Here is an 11,458-nt window from a genome sequence, read left to right as displayed (position 1 = left end):
GTACTGTGCAATACAATAAAATTAGAATATAAAATATTAATTTAGTCAACCATTCTATGCAACAAATTAAGAACAATATGCTCTAGTCTATTAACTTTTGCCTGTTAAGAGTGACTATTATTTTAACTCTAAATCTTGCTTCCCTGTTTTGAATGTTTTTGCCTCTTGATATTCTGATGTGAAACTTATATTTTCTTTATGCTGAATTGAGATACATGATTTGATTGAGATACCTAACTTCTTTGAGGAGAAAGAACAACGTACATTAGGATTAATCCTATAAAATGATTCTGAAACTGCATGGATTCACAGGGGTGTATTTGAGTCTCTTCTCAAGTTTGTATTTGAGTCTCTTCTAGAGTTCTGGTGATTTCACCAAGATCCCAAACTCTAAATCCATTATTTGTACCTATTTCCTCTTCTACAAACTGAAGAAGACACATGTAAAGTGGACAAGTACCCCAAATTTTAAGATTAAACTTCTCTGATCACCTGTGACAGTCCATTTATGGACATTTTGCATAATCTCCTCTGAGATTTCACTGATTGGTCATTTACATGCCCAGTGCGGTGAGTTAGGCTCTAGATGATTGCAGGAAAAGGGAGAGGTTTAGTAACTAAACTTACAAGGGGCTTTATATTCATCTTCCATTAATCAACTAATCCTGATTACACTGATCAAAATTTATTTCCCAGAATTTTTAATTTTTCTCTTTGCAATTTTTGTTCTCATACTTCCTATACTAATCACAAGGGTAATACATCTTCCAAGCCCTCATGATGAAATCATTGTCACATCCTTTACCTTCGCTTCCACCTCCAAGAGGTCACAAAACTTTGATTTCACTTACTATGTGCTTCTTTGTTCCCTTTCCTTTATCCTCTTGATCTAGGAATTTCATAATTTAAAAAATGTATTACAGTAAAAATAATTTACTATCCATTATTCAAGACTACAGACTTTTTCTGCTTTCTCATTATACTGTTAATATATAATCTTGCTAAAATTGAAATCTGATTACCCTATTACCCTGTCAAACAGCAAACCAAGCAAAACCAAAAAATTAAACAAAAGCTATCGTATTTTATTGCCTTTGAGATAATTCCAAGTTTCTCATTGGGATTTAAGACTTTTAATCAGACTATAATAGTTTTTTTCAATGTCATTTCCTTTTCTATACCTTACCCCTAGTCAATATAGTAAAACTTCACTAGGTTTATGTCCCTTTCATAAAAAGGTGTTCTCTAGCATGTGTATGTGTGTGTGCATGTGTGTGATAGAAAGAAAATATACATTAATAGCCATGTAATGGTTTTATTCACAAATCAAAAGAAATAAACAACTGCTGGGTTATAACAAGAAATGCCTTAATGTGATATGTTTCTAGAGTGATTCATACAATGGATATGATTTTATGAATAAAACCAACATAAGCATAGGAGTGTGATAAATAGATTATAATTTAGTTTACAATTAAGGTACGTATGGAGGTACACAAACAACATGAAAGATCATAAAAAATTGAGTCTATACGTATTTTCCTGTTGTTGGAAGTTGTGACTTTGTACAAAGTCATTTTTAGTTCTACCTAAAAAGACTGAACATTCTACAATCAAAGCTATTCCTTGGATTTCAATAAACCTTCTGGTTGTCCTTGGCTTCCTTCACTTTGTGAATGAAAAACTTTGTTCTCTCTGGTCTGGGAATAGTTTTTACTGGTGATGTTTTCCTTTGGCTGGGAAATAGATTAAGGGCTTCTCTTCCTGGCAGATCCTTCTTTCAATTGGATGTAACTACTGAACTAACTTAAAAGAAAACTTTTATTTATCCTGGCTGATCAAATTTATCTGTTATATGTCTATGAATTTGAAAATTAGAGAAAACTTTTTTAAAAAATACAGTTTCTAAAATGCAAATGGGTTACCTTAAACATACTCCAAAGGGAAGAACAACAAAAACAAAAAGATATTTTAACTGTGAGAGTGCACACAGGAGTTATTTATAACTACACAAGCTATTTTATTCAGGATATAATATATATAAATTTATTTTTAGTCATCAGTTTTCCCAGTCTCTCACTTTGGATTTCTTTCATCTCCAAAAGAAACAAAGCCATGTGGTTTATCATATCTGTTTGCTGACTTCTTTTGAATTGTGTGGGATATCTTTAAACTAGATCTATTTGAAATAATTATGAGAAGAAGTGAAGCATACTGTCTTTTCTAATCACTAAGTGTTTCACTTTTGCTTGTGGAGGATACCAGCTTTTCTGCTCATAGAAAATAAGGTTTTAAACACTATAAACTCCTTTATTACAGTGAGAATTTCCTATTGTCCTGCTGGCAGCTAGCATTTTGGAGACTGTCATACTTCATAATGCTGACAAGATGCACAAGTTTGCCAAAGAAAAATGCACTAGACCGAAGTGGAACATCTTTGCACAAGGATTACTGGGATTTTTTTAGATTCTGTAACTATAAAGACAGGTAACCTCAAGTGTAATCTATGAAAAGGAAAATCCACCCCTCTCCTACAAAATTTTTAAAGCAGGATGATAAAATCTTTTAAGCATGATTCAAGTACTATATGAAACCTTTAGAAATTGTCTTTCCTGTCTTTATTTCCCATCTGTGCATTAGTTCAGAAGCATCAATGTTTGTTTTGTCTCTGCACCAAAAATGATTTTTCAAATCTACACACACAATCAATCATTACTCATTAGAGGCAAATACTTAGGCAAAATTTTAGGGGGTTCATTCCATTTCCACATGAATGATAACAAAATTATCTCAAGTTTTAGTGCTATACTTTAGTACAAAAAGACAAAAAAAAGTTTCCATCTTACTTTTTCTCCATAAATTTATATAATAAATTATATAATATTATGGGTAATATAGTATTTTTTTATTTTTTAAAAGAACATAATTCATGGTAAGACTATCAAACTGAAATTTGTAGTTTCTGTATTTTTATTTATGTGATAAAGGCATTTAATTTTATTTTTTTTTTCATTATATGATTTCTGTTAAAGTGACTTGATATTTTTGTTTAGAATATTTTTTTGTTGTTATTGTTGATGATGTTGTCTTGTGACATACAATGGATATTTGCCAATTAGGCATAACCAATATTGTTGTGCTTTCTATAACCTTATGTTGTAGTAAGAAAATTAAGTTTTCTTCTTTATAATATTGAATTTCTGTTAAGAATTACTTGCTTATTCTTGGAAGTCTTTTTGATGACATTAAGTATCCCCTCCCTTATGTAGAGAAAAATTGGCAATAATATATTACAACTGACAAAGTAAACCCCTTCCCTATATAAACGAAACCATGTCTTACTTCCCAAATTTGTGTACTTTTAATAGGAAACTGTTACGACAGGAATTCTGTCTTCTCTAACAGCTTAAATACAGCCAAGAACCTGTCACCACTCCACAAATCAATAAATAGGGATAATGGTGAAAAAATGAAATATTGAAACAAAATTGTTTCACTGATTCACTCTTCATTCCCCTAATAAGTGGAATAATTTTAGTAAGGCTATTTATATCTAAAATAGCACAGTCTTCACGTGGGAGAATTTGCTTTTTGCTATGCTTGCTTACTGCCCCCATCCATCATGCATTCACGTTAGTGTTAAAAATGGCTTTCATAATTCTGGCTACAAACAATGAATGAGAATGTCAATCTTGCTCCACCCAGTACATTACTCATGAAAAAAATCTGTGTTTTACACTATCTTATTACATTTATAATTTATAACCTGGAAACAAGGCAGCAATAAGCATTAGCTGAAAATGTTGGCAGACCTCAAGGAGAGTTAAAAAAAGGCAAAGGAAATGGAAGAATAAGGAGGTAGACATATTTTGTTAGTTTTCCTCTGTAACTGAAATACTCATGGAGAAGTATTTTTTTTTTTTTTAGCAATTTTTGTAGTTTAAAAGATTGACATTCATTTGAAGGCCTACATTACTTGTTTTAGCTTTCATTGTTGCATGTAGGCCAAGTAATTAATTCCATCTTTGCTGAGAATTTGTAGTTTCTGAATGGACTGCCTTCCAATGTTTGGGTTTCAAATAGAGATATTATATTATTTAGGTTTAATTCTTCTCTTTAAACTTTTAGAAGTAATCACAGAGCATCAATTCAATTGCATTCACAGTAACATTTACCTTTGAGAGTGTTGTTGAGCTGATTGAGTGATCAGTTTAATCTCACAACTTCAGGAGATTTGTCATTATTTGTGTTACTTCTGTTTCTTTCCTCATAAATTCCCAATCTCCAAATGGAGATGGCTTTCAGTGAGTCTACCGACCTGTAAGTCACATTCTCCATGGCTACTTTCTGTGTTATACTTAAGAAAATCTCCCTCCACCACCATTATTTTGTCTCTTCTAAAGTGAGAAGTAGATATACATTGTTCTTGCCCACACGTTCTGCTCTATCATTAGTGTTATTTTTCTGGTGTGCAGGCCTGGAACTTCAATGCCCAGGTGTGTGCTTGGTGACCTGAACTCTTCTCAACATCTGCTTGATTTAAAGGTAGTTATCTTTTTGGGAAATCAGAATAATAAGCTGACAGTTTTCAAACTCAAACTGAGCAGAGTGCCTGTCACTCTTAATATTAAAGGCATAAGATAGAAACTATGCAGGTTGTCACATTTCTAATTATGCAGAAGAATGTCTTCTGAGAGAATCAGGAAGAGAAAAGAAATGGAAGGAAGAGAGAGCTACATTTTACAAATTGTTAGCTATAATAACAAACTAACCAAAAGTGTATATGTGGAATCGTCATGTTTCTCCAATGCAGTTTTCCTCATCCCTTTTTACTTTACATTGTTTGTTTTTAGTACGATGTCTTGTCTAATGCAGTTTCCTCATCTAGACATATCAATGCATACTTCTTAAAAGTTGAATCTTATCTTTTATATGTTTAGTCACTTTTAAATGAAGCTATGCATTTCATTTTCTCTAGAAATTGAGAAATATTCACAAATATTATTTTATTTAGACACTATCAATATTTCCTGTGACAATTTACCCTAGTTTTAATCAGCAGAAATGTGTTATTATGGGGCTGGGGATGTGGCTCAAGCGGTAGGGCGCTTGCCTGGCATGTGCGTGGCCCAGGTTCAATCCTCAGCGCCACATACAAAGATGTTGTGTCCGTCGAAAACTAAAAAATGAATATCAAAATTCTCTCTCTCTCTCCCTCTCTCACTCTCTCTTTAAAAAAAAAAAGTCTTTATAAAAAAAGAAATGTCTTATTACTTAAAATGAGGCCTATCTACATGTCTTGACTATTCAATAAGCACCAAAAAGATATTTTCTAACATTGTTAACATTAAATGATTGCAGGAACATGTTAATATTAAATATACAGAGAGACATTGAGAAGAATAATGAATTCTTAATCTGAAGTCCTGGCTTTGAATATCAAGTGTGCATCTACCATGTTAATATCTTGACTTGAGTAAATCACTTAAACCCCCCTTACCTCATTTGTAACATAGTTTCTGCAATAGTTAACTGCAGTCTCTCTCTCTCTCTCTCTCTCTTTCTCTCTCTCTCTCTCACACACAGGCATGCGCGCGCGCGCACACACACACACACACACACACACGCACACACACATACGTTTCCATGAGCTGCTTGTATAAAAATCCTTAGTAGAGACAGCATCATATTTATTGAGGAGCTGTTTTGATTAGATCACTTCCAGGTTCAAATGCAAGTTCTGCAGATGTGTCAAACTGCATGGAGGGTGGTACTGTTTTATTATAAAAGAGAAGAAGAGAAATGTTCTGAAGAAAGAAAAATAAAGCTGAGTAGGAAAATCTTCATGAATTGCCATACCTGTTTAGAATGGAAGAAATTAGGGAAAATAAAATGTCAGTAGGTAATTTTGGAGACAAAGAATAAATACAACGCCCATCCAGTGTATGGTTCCCTATTCCACCACTTCTGTTCTATGTGGATGAGGTAGGAAAATAAAATCCAAGGCAAGACATATTTTTATTGTTCATGAATTAATCTTATCTAAATTTTGTCATTAATGTTTCAGTTCTGCAGGTCAAATCCTTTATGAACTAAACCCTACTTTAAGTTTAGGTTTCAAGTTATCAATCGATGTGATAATTCACTAGACCCAGTTAACTGAAACTCTGCACTGGTGGCTCATTATCAATATGTAAATTTTATTAGCTTTCATAATAATTAAGGAAGCCTCTGGAATCTAAAAAAGAAAACTGAAACTAGGTCATATTTTAAATTTTAATATATTAATATTTCCTTTGATTCATTTTAGTGGAAAATGACCATTTATTTCAGAAGTTTCAGAATGTTTTATCTATTTTGCATTAACACTAATATTTCCATAATCTCAAGTAAAACTATAAGAAGTTTCCCATGCACGTCTGATTTAATTTTTGGTCATCTTTATGTTCTGAATTTTTTCTAGAGAAATTTCATAGATTTTAATACAGATAGAAATGTGAATCACACATTCTTAGCTGCTGCTTGTATTAGTACTTTGTGCATGGAGATCACACAACAAAACAAATCCTTCTCTGGATCTTATCTGGGGAAATCATGGGGCCCTTTAGTATAACAGACTATAGAATCACTCAATCAATTTTTCTTTCAGGACAGGTACTTACTGCACCATGAACTTTACTAATGTTTTCTGAATCCACCTTCTCTCATCTCAAGTGCCAATACATGAAGGGCTTGTGCATCAGTTCTGCCACACTGTGTCGACCATGACTTACCACTGTGCAAAAAAATTGTAGTAATTTTCTGTTCCCCAAATGTATTTTTCACTTTCCATGCACATATTCACTTATTTGCTCATTTATTTAAAGAATACATGAAATTTTTTTCATGTTGAAAAGGCCACTTGTACCAAATGTTTATTTTACTTAGACTGCATATGCTCTATCTTCAAACATGACTTAATCATTTGTTAGTTTTCTTATCATAACAAAAATACCAGTCCATATCTTGAAAAGCAGAATTTCATTTTATCATAGTCTGAAAGCTAGAAGTCCAAGATCAAGGGAATAAAAGGATTGACTTCTGAGGAGTCCTCTTATTCTGGCTTACAGACAACTGTATCCCCATAGCTTCCTCTCAAGGACTTTCTTCTCTGTGTGCACAGAATGAGAGGGAGAGAAAAGAAGGAGAGGAAGAGGGAGAGGAAGAGGGAGAGGGAGAGGGAGAGGGAGAGAGAGAGAGAGAGAGAGAGAGAGAGAGAGAGAGAGAGAGAAATATCTTGTGTCTCTCCTTCTTATAACACCAGTCCTATTACTATGGCTCCACCCTTCTAAACTTATTTAACCTTAATTACCTCCTTACAGGACCTAATCAAAATACAGTCATATTAGGGATTATGGCTTCAACCTATGAACTGGATGTGTGTATGTGTGTGTGTGTGTGTGTGTGCGCGCACACACACACACACACAATTCAGTTTTTAAGCATTTATATGGTTAAATTCTAGTTTGCAATGCCCTCTTTCCTATATATCCAAATTCTATTTATCTATTATATAGAAGCCCTTCATTAAAGAGTCTTTTTCTGTTCAGTTCTATTTACAATTAATTCCTTTGACTTTACATGATTTTTTATTGTTTATACCACACATTTGACACTAATATACTGCTTTGTAATTATTCAGTTGCATTGGAAATAGAAAAGTATTTTTAGACCTGGAACTACAATTATTATATATGTTTATGTGTGTGCATGCCAGATATATATGTTATCAGAGTAGAATTGTAGTTTTTCATGTAGAAATTAATCTGTTTATTAATTTTTAAGCCTTGATTCAAAATTTTATGGAACATTTTCCACACAGTACTCCTTAATAGACAAGTATATTTAATTACCCAAGGAGATAAATACCAATAATTTTGGCTTTAAATGTAAAATCTATTTCAGAATGGATTTTTGGAAAATTATTAGGCATTATAAAAACAGTTATAAAATGTGTTTTAATAGAGTCCATTAATATATATATTGGATATAATTCTAAATGTAGAAACTTTGCAACATAAGCACAACACAAACAATCCTAATATAACTTTTGTTTTAAATGCCTTTCAAACCTACAGTTTCTTCTTATATCTTCCCATCTTAAAGAATTTCCTGCTGCTGTTCAATGGCATTATCTCAAAGATAAAGATAAATCATTTAGTTAAATTTATTTCATATCAATAAGTTAATTACAGTGTGTTAGTTTCCCCCATGATTGTTTCCCAAAAAGAATTGAGTAGATATAGAAATGCTTTTAAAAAAGGCTAAAATGCAATGGCAGCATTTCAAGTATTAGTCACGAATAAAGGGAAAGATTTCTTCAGGAGAGTGTATCATTTGATTTTTTCCTCCAATTATATACAGGAAACCATATATTCCACCTTTTCAAAGACACCTATCAAGAGAGAAAAATGCAAGATATTTCCTTAATAAAAATGTACTAGTTTTTTCTTCTCTGATTTCTCTTTAACTTTGGAAGATATTTATCTGTTGTTCTCTCTCAGTTTTATACATCTTTCAAAGAAGGCACTTATTTCCTTTATTTTGGACAATATTTGCAAGGAAGTTTATATGGCAAACTAGTTAGGAAGATAGAAATAGTTTCTCTCCCTGGTGCAAATGTAAGGTGAATTTATGTCCTTAGAAGATGTCTGTTTATGGAGCAAACAAACAACAAACTTAATAGCTGTTTAAAAAAAAGATTCAAGTTTCCTAAGGTTAGATTTCCTTTCCTACTATGCAAAAACTACATGACCTTGTGTCGTATTGTTTTATTCATATTGCCCTGTAGAAACTAGTACTCATGAAACCAGGACAAAAATGCTGATAATCTGCCTATTTTTGTGAGTAATATTGTGTTCTTAATTTCTGACCCAGTTAGAATTTACTGTATTCTCCTGTCATCTGCTGAACTGTGACCTGCTAATTTATAGCTTAAGTGGTCAAAATCTCAAACTCTTGACACCTATGTGCTCTCACATACTCTCAATATTCTCTGTTCTAATCGAGGAGTCTCATATCTTCTGCTAGCATCCATGAAACTGTGGTAGGCTAAGTTGTTAGCTTATAATAAAGTAAAATTCAGATTCATCATAGTTCTTGAACAATTTTTTGTTCCCTCAATTTCTTAAAACATTATATTTCCATTTGTTTTAGGGTTTGAAACAAGCTTCTTTCAATTCTCTGATAGGCAAATCATTGTTCTCTACTTTTTTTTTTTTTTTTTTTTTTTTTTTGGCGGTGGTGGTACTGGGGATTGAACCCAGGGGCAGTCAACCACTGAGCTACATCCCCAGCCCATTTCTATTTTAAGACAGGGTCTTACTCAGTTTCCAAGGATGGCCTCTAAATCATGATCTTCCTGCCTCAGCCTTTCAAGTAGCTGGGATTACATGCATGTGTCATCACACTCAGTTCATAGTTTCTCTCTCTTAAATATAAAGACTTCTATACAAAGCCATGCTGGCTTTCCCAGGCAGAGTTATGCACCCTTTAATGTACTTAAATTTTGTTAATCTCCTCATCTATATAGCACTCCTTTTCATCATTGAAATTGCAGCTAAATAGTCACCTTCTCAAGAAGTGATCCTGAACATGTTATTACTTAGCACTTCTTCCCATTCAGTACCTTAAGCCACTGAGAACAATCAGTACTGATCCAGTTTATTCATTTTTCACTTGGTTGTATCTTCTACTATATGAAAGTCAGGGATCTAATTAGTTCTGTCTACAGTTTCATCTGTAGCAATAATTCTCAAAAGGTTGTGATTTTTTTCCCCTAGAAGATACTTGGTAATGTCTGGGGATATCAAAACTGGGAGGGGTTTCTACTGACAAAAACCTGAGGAAAGAATATCATTTTAATAAAAAAACACAGGAAAAAATAGCTAATTTAAATAGTTTGAATGAAAATATAAATATAATCAGATTACCTATCTGGATATTTTCACAATTGAAATGAAAAAAATTCATTAGGATAGTTTAAGAGAAGATTTGAATAGAAGAATAGATAAATTTAAAGATAAATCAATAGAGATTATCCAATCTGAAAAAACAGGAAGGAAAAATAAAGATATTAACCGAGCCCAAAAGGTCTGTGGTAGTCAGTTTTCCTTCACTGTGATAAAATACCTGAAATAATCAGCTAATAGGAAGGAAGGTTTATTTTGGCTCATAGTTTTCAAGATTTCAGTCCGTGATCATTGACCTGTTTCTTTGACCCTATGGCAGAAGAGTATATCATGGCAAGAATGTATAGTGGAGGAGGAATGTGCAGCTCTTGGTGACTAGGACGTAGAGGGAAAGACAAGAAGGAATTGGGATCCCAGTAGCTCCTTGAAGGGCATGCACCAAATAACTAACTCCAATTAGGCCCCAACTTTTAAAGGTATCACCACCTTTCAATAGCTGCCTGGGCTGGGGACCCATCTTGTATTAATGGGTCTTTGGGGGGACCACTTCATATCCAGATTACAACATTCAGTCCCTTGTCTCCAAAGAAATGTTCATCTCCAAAAGCAAAATACATTCAATCAGTTTTCAGGAGTTCCCCAAATCTTCACAATGCCAAGAAAGAAAAAAAAAATTGTATATATATATAAATCATGCCCTGAGGCTCAAGTGAAACTCAGTTATGGGACCTATAAAAATAGAAAATAAAGTTATGTACTTCCAAGATGAAGGGCATAAGGTAAATATTCTCATTCCAAAGGGAAGTATAGGAAAATAGCAAGAATTGATTTGCCTAAAGCAAGACTGACATCCAGCAAGTCAGACATTACATCCCCATGGTCCATGTCTGGCATCCTGGACACATCATGGCAGAATGTGGCTACCAGGGACTCAGACAGCCCATCCTTGTGACTTTGCTGGTTTTAATGCACATGGTATGACTCTGCTCCATGCCTGCAGTTTCCCTTGGTAGTTATTCCATATTCCTGGTATGCTAACTTCCTGGCATCACATTGCAGCTTCAGCTTCACCCTCACAGATTGATAAATCACTCTGTTAGTGGTTCCTTTCAGGAGCTCTTGACACTGCTACATACTGGCTGGCTTTCCACACTTTCTTTGAAATCTCAGTATACATCTCTATGACCTCATAACTCTTGCATTGTGCATACCTGCAAAATCAGTATCATGGAGACCATGCCAAAGTCTGTAGCCAGCATGAGCTGTACCATGATTTGTTTGAACTACAATTGCAGTGACCTCTGAGTCCCTTGATGGCTGAATACTTGGAAACAAATCCAAGGAAGACAAACCCCTAGATGGTCCTCTCTTAGTAGGAACTCCTAATGGGCTCACATCTCAAAGAAATGTCTTTAAGAGTTTACAGTTCACCAGACAAGTTAGTCCCTCAACTTTAAACTTATTCTCACATAAAGTCAAAGGAAATAGAAGTGATGCCTTAAAAATCT

This window comes from Callospermophilus lateralis, chromosome 16 (genome assembly GCF_048772815.1).
Source record: "Callospermophilus lateralis isolate mCalLat2 chromosome 16, mCalLat2.hap1, whole genome shotgun sequence".
Lineage (NCBI taxonomy): Eukaryota > Metazoa > Chordata > Mammalia > Rodentia > Sciuridae > Callospermophilus > Callospermophilus lateralis.
The sequence above is the reverse complement of the archived record's forward strand: the minus strand, read 5'-3'. Positions refer to the sequence as shown.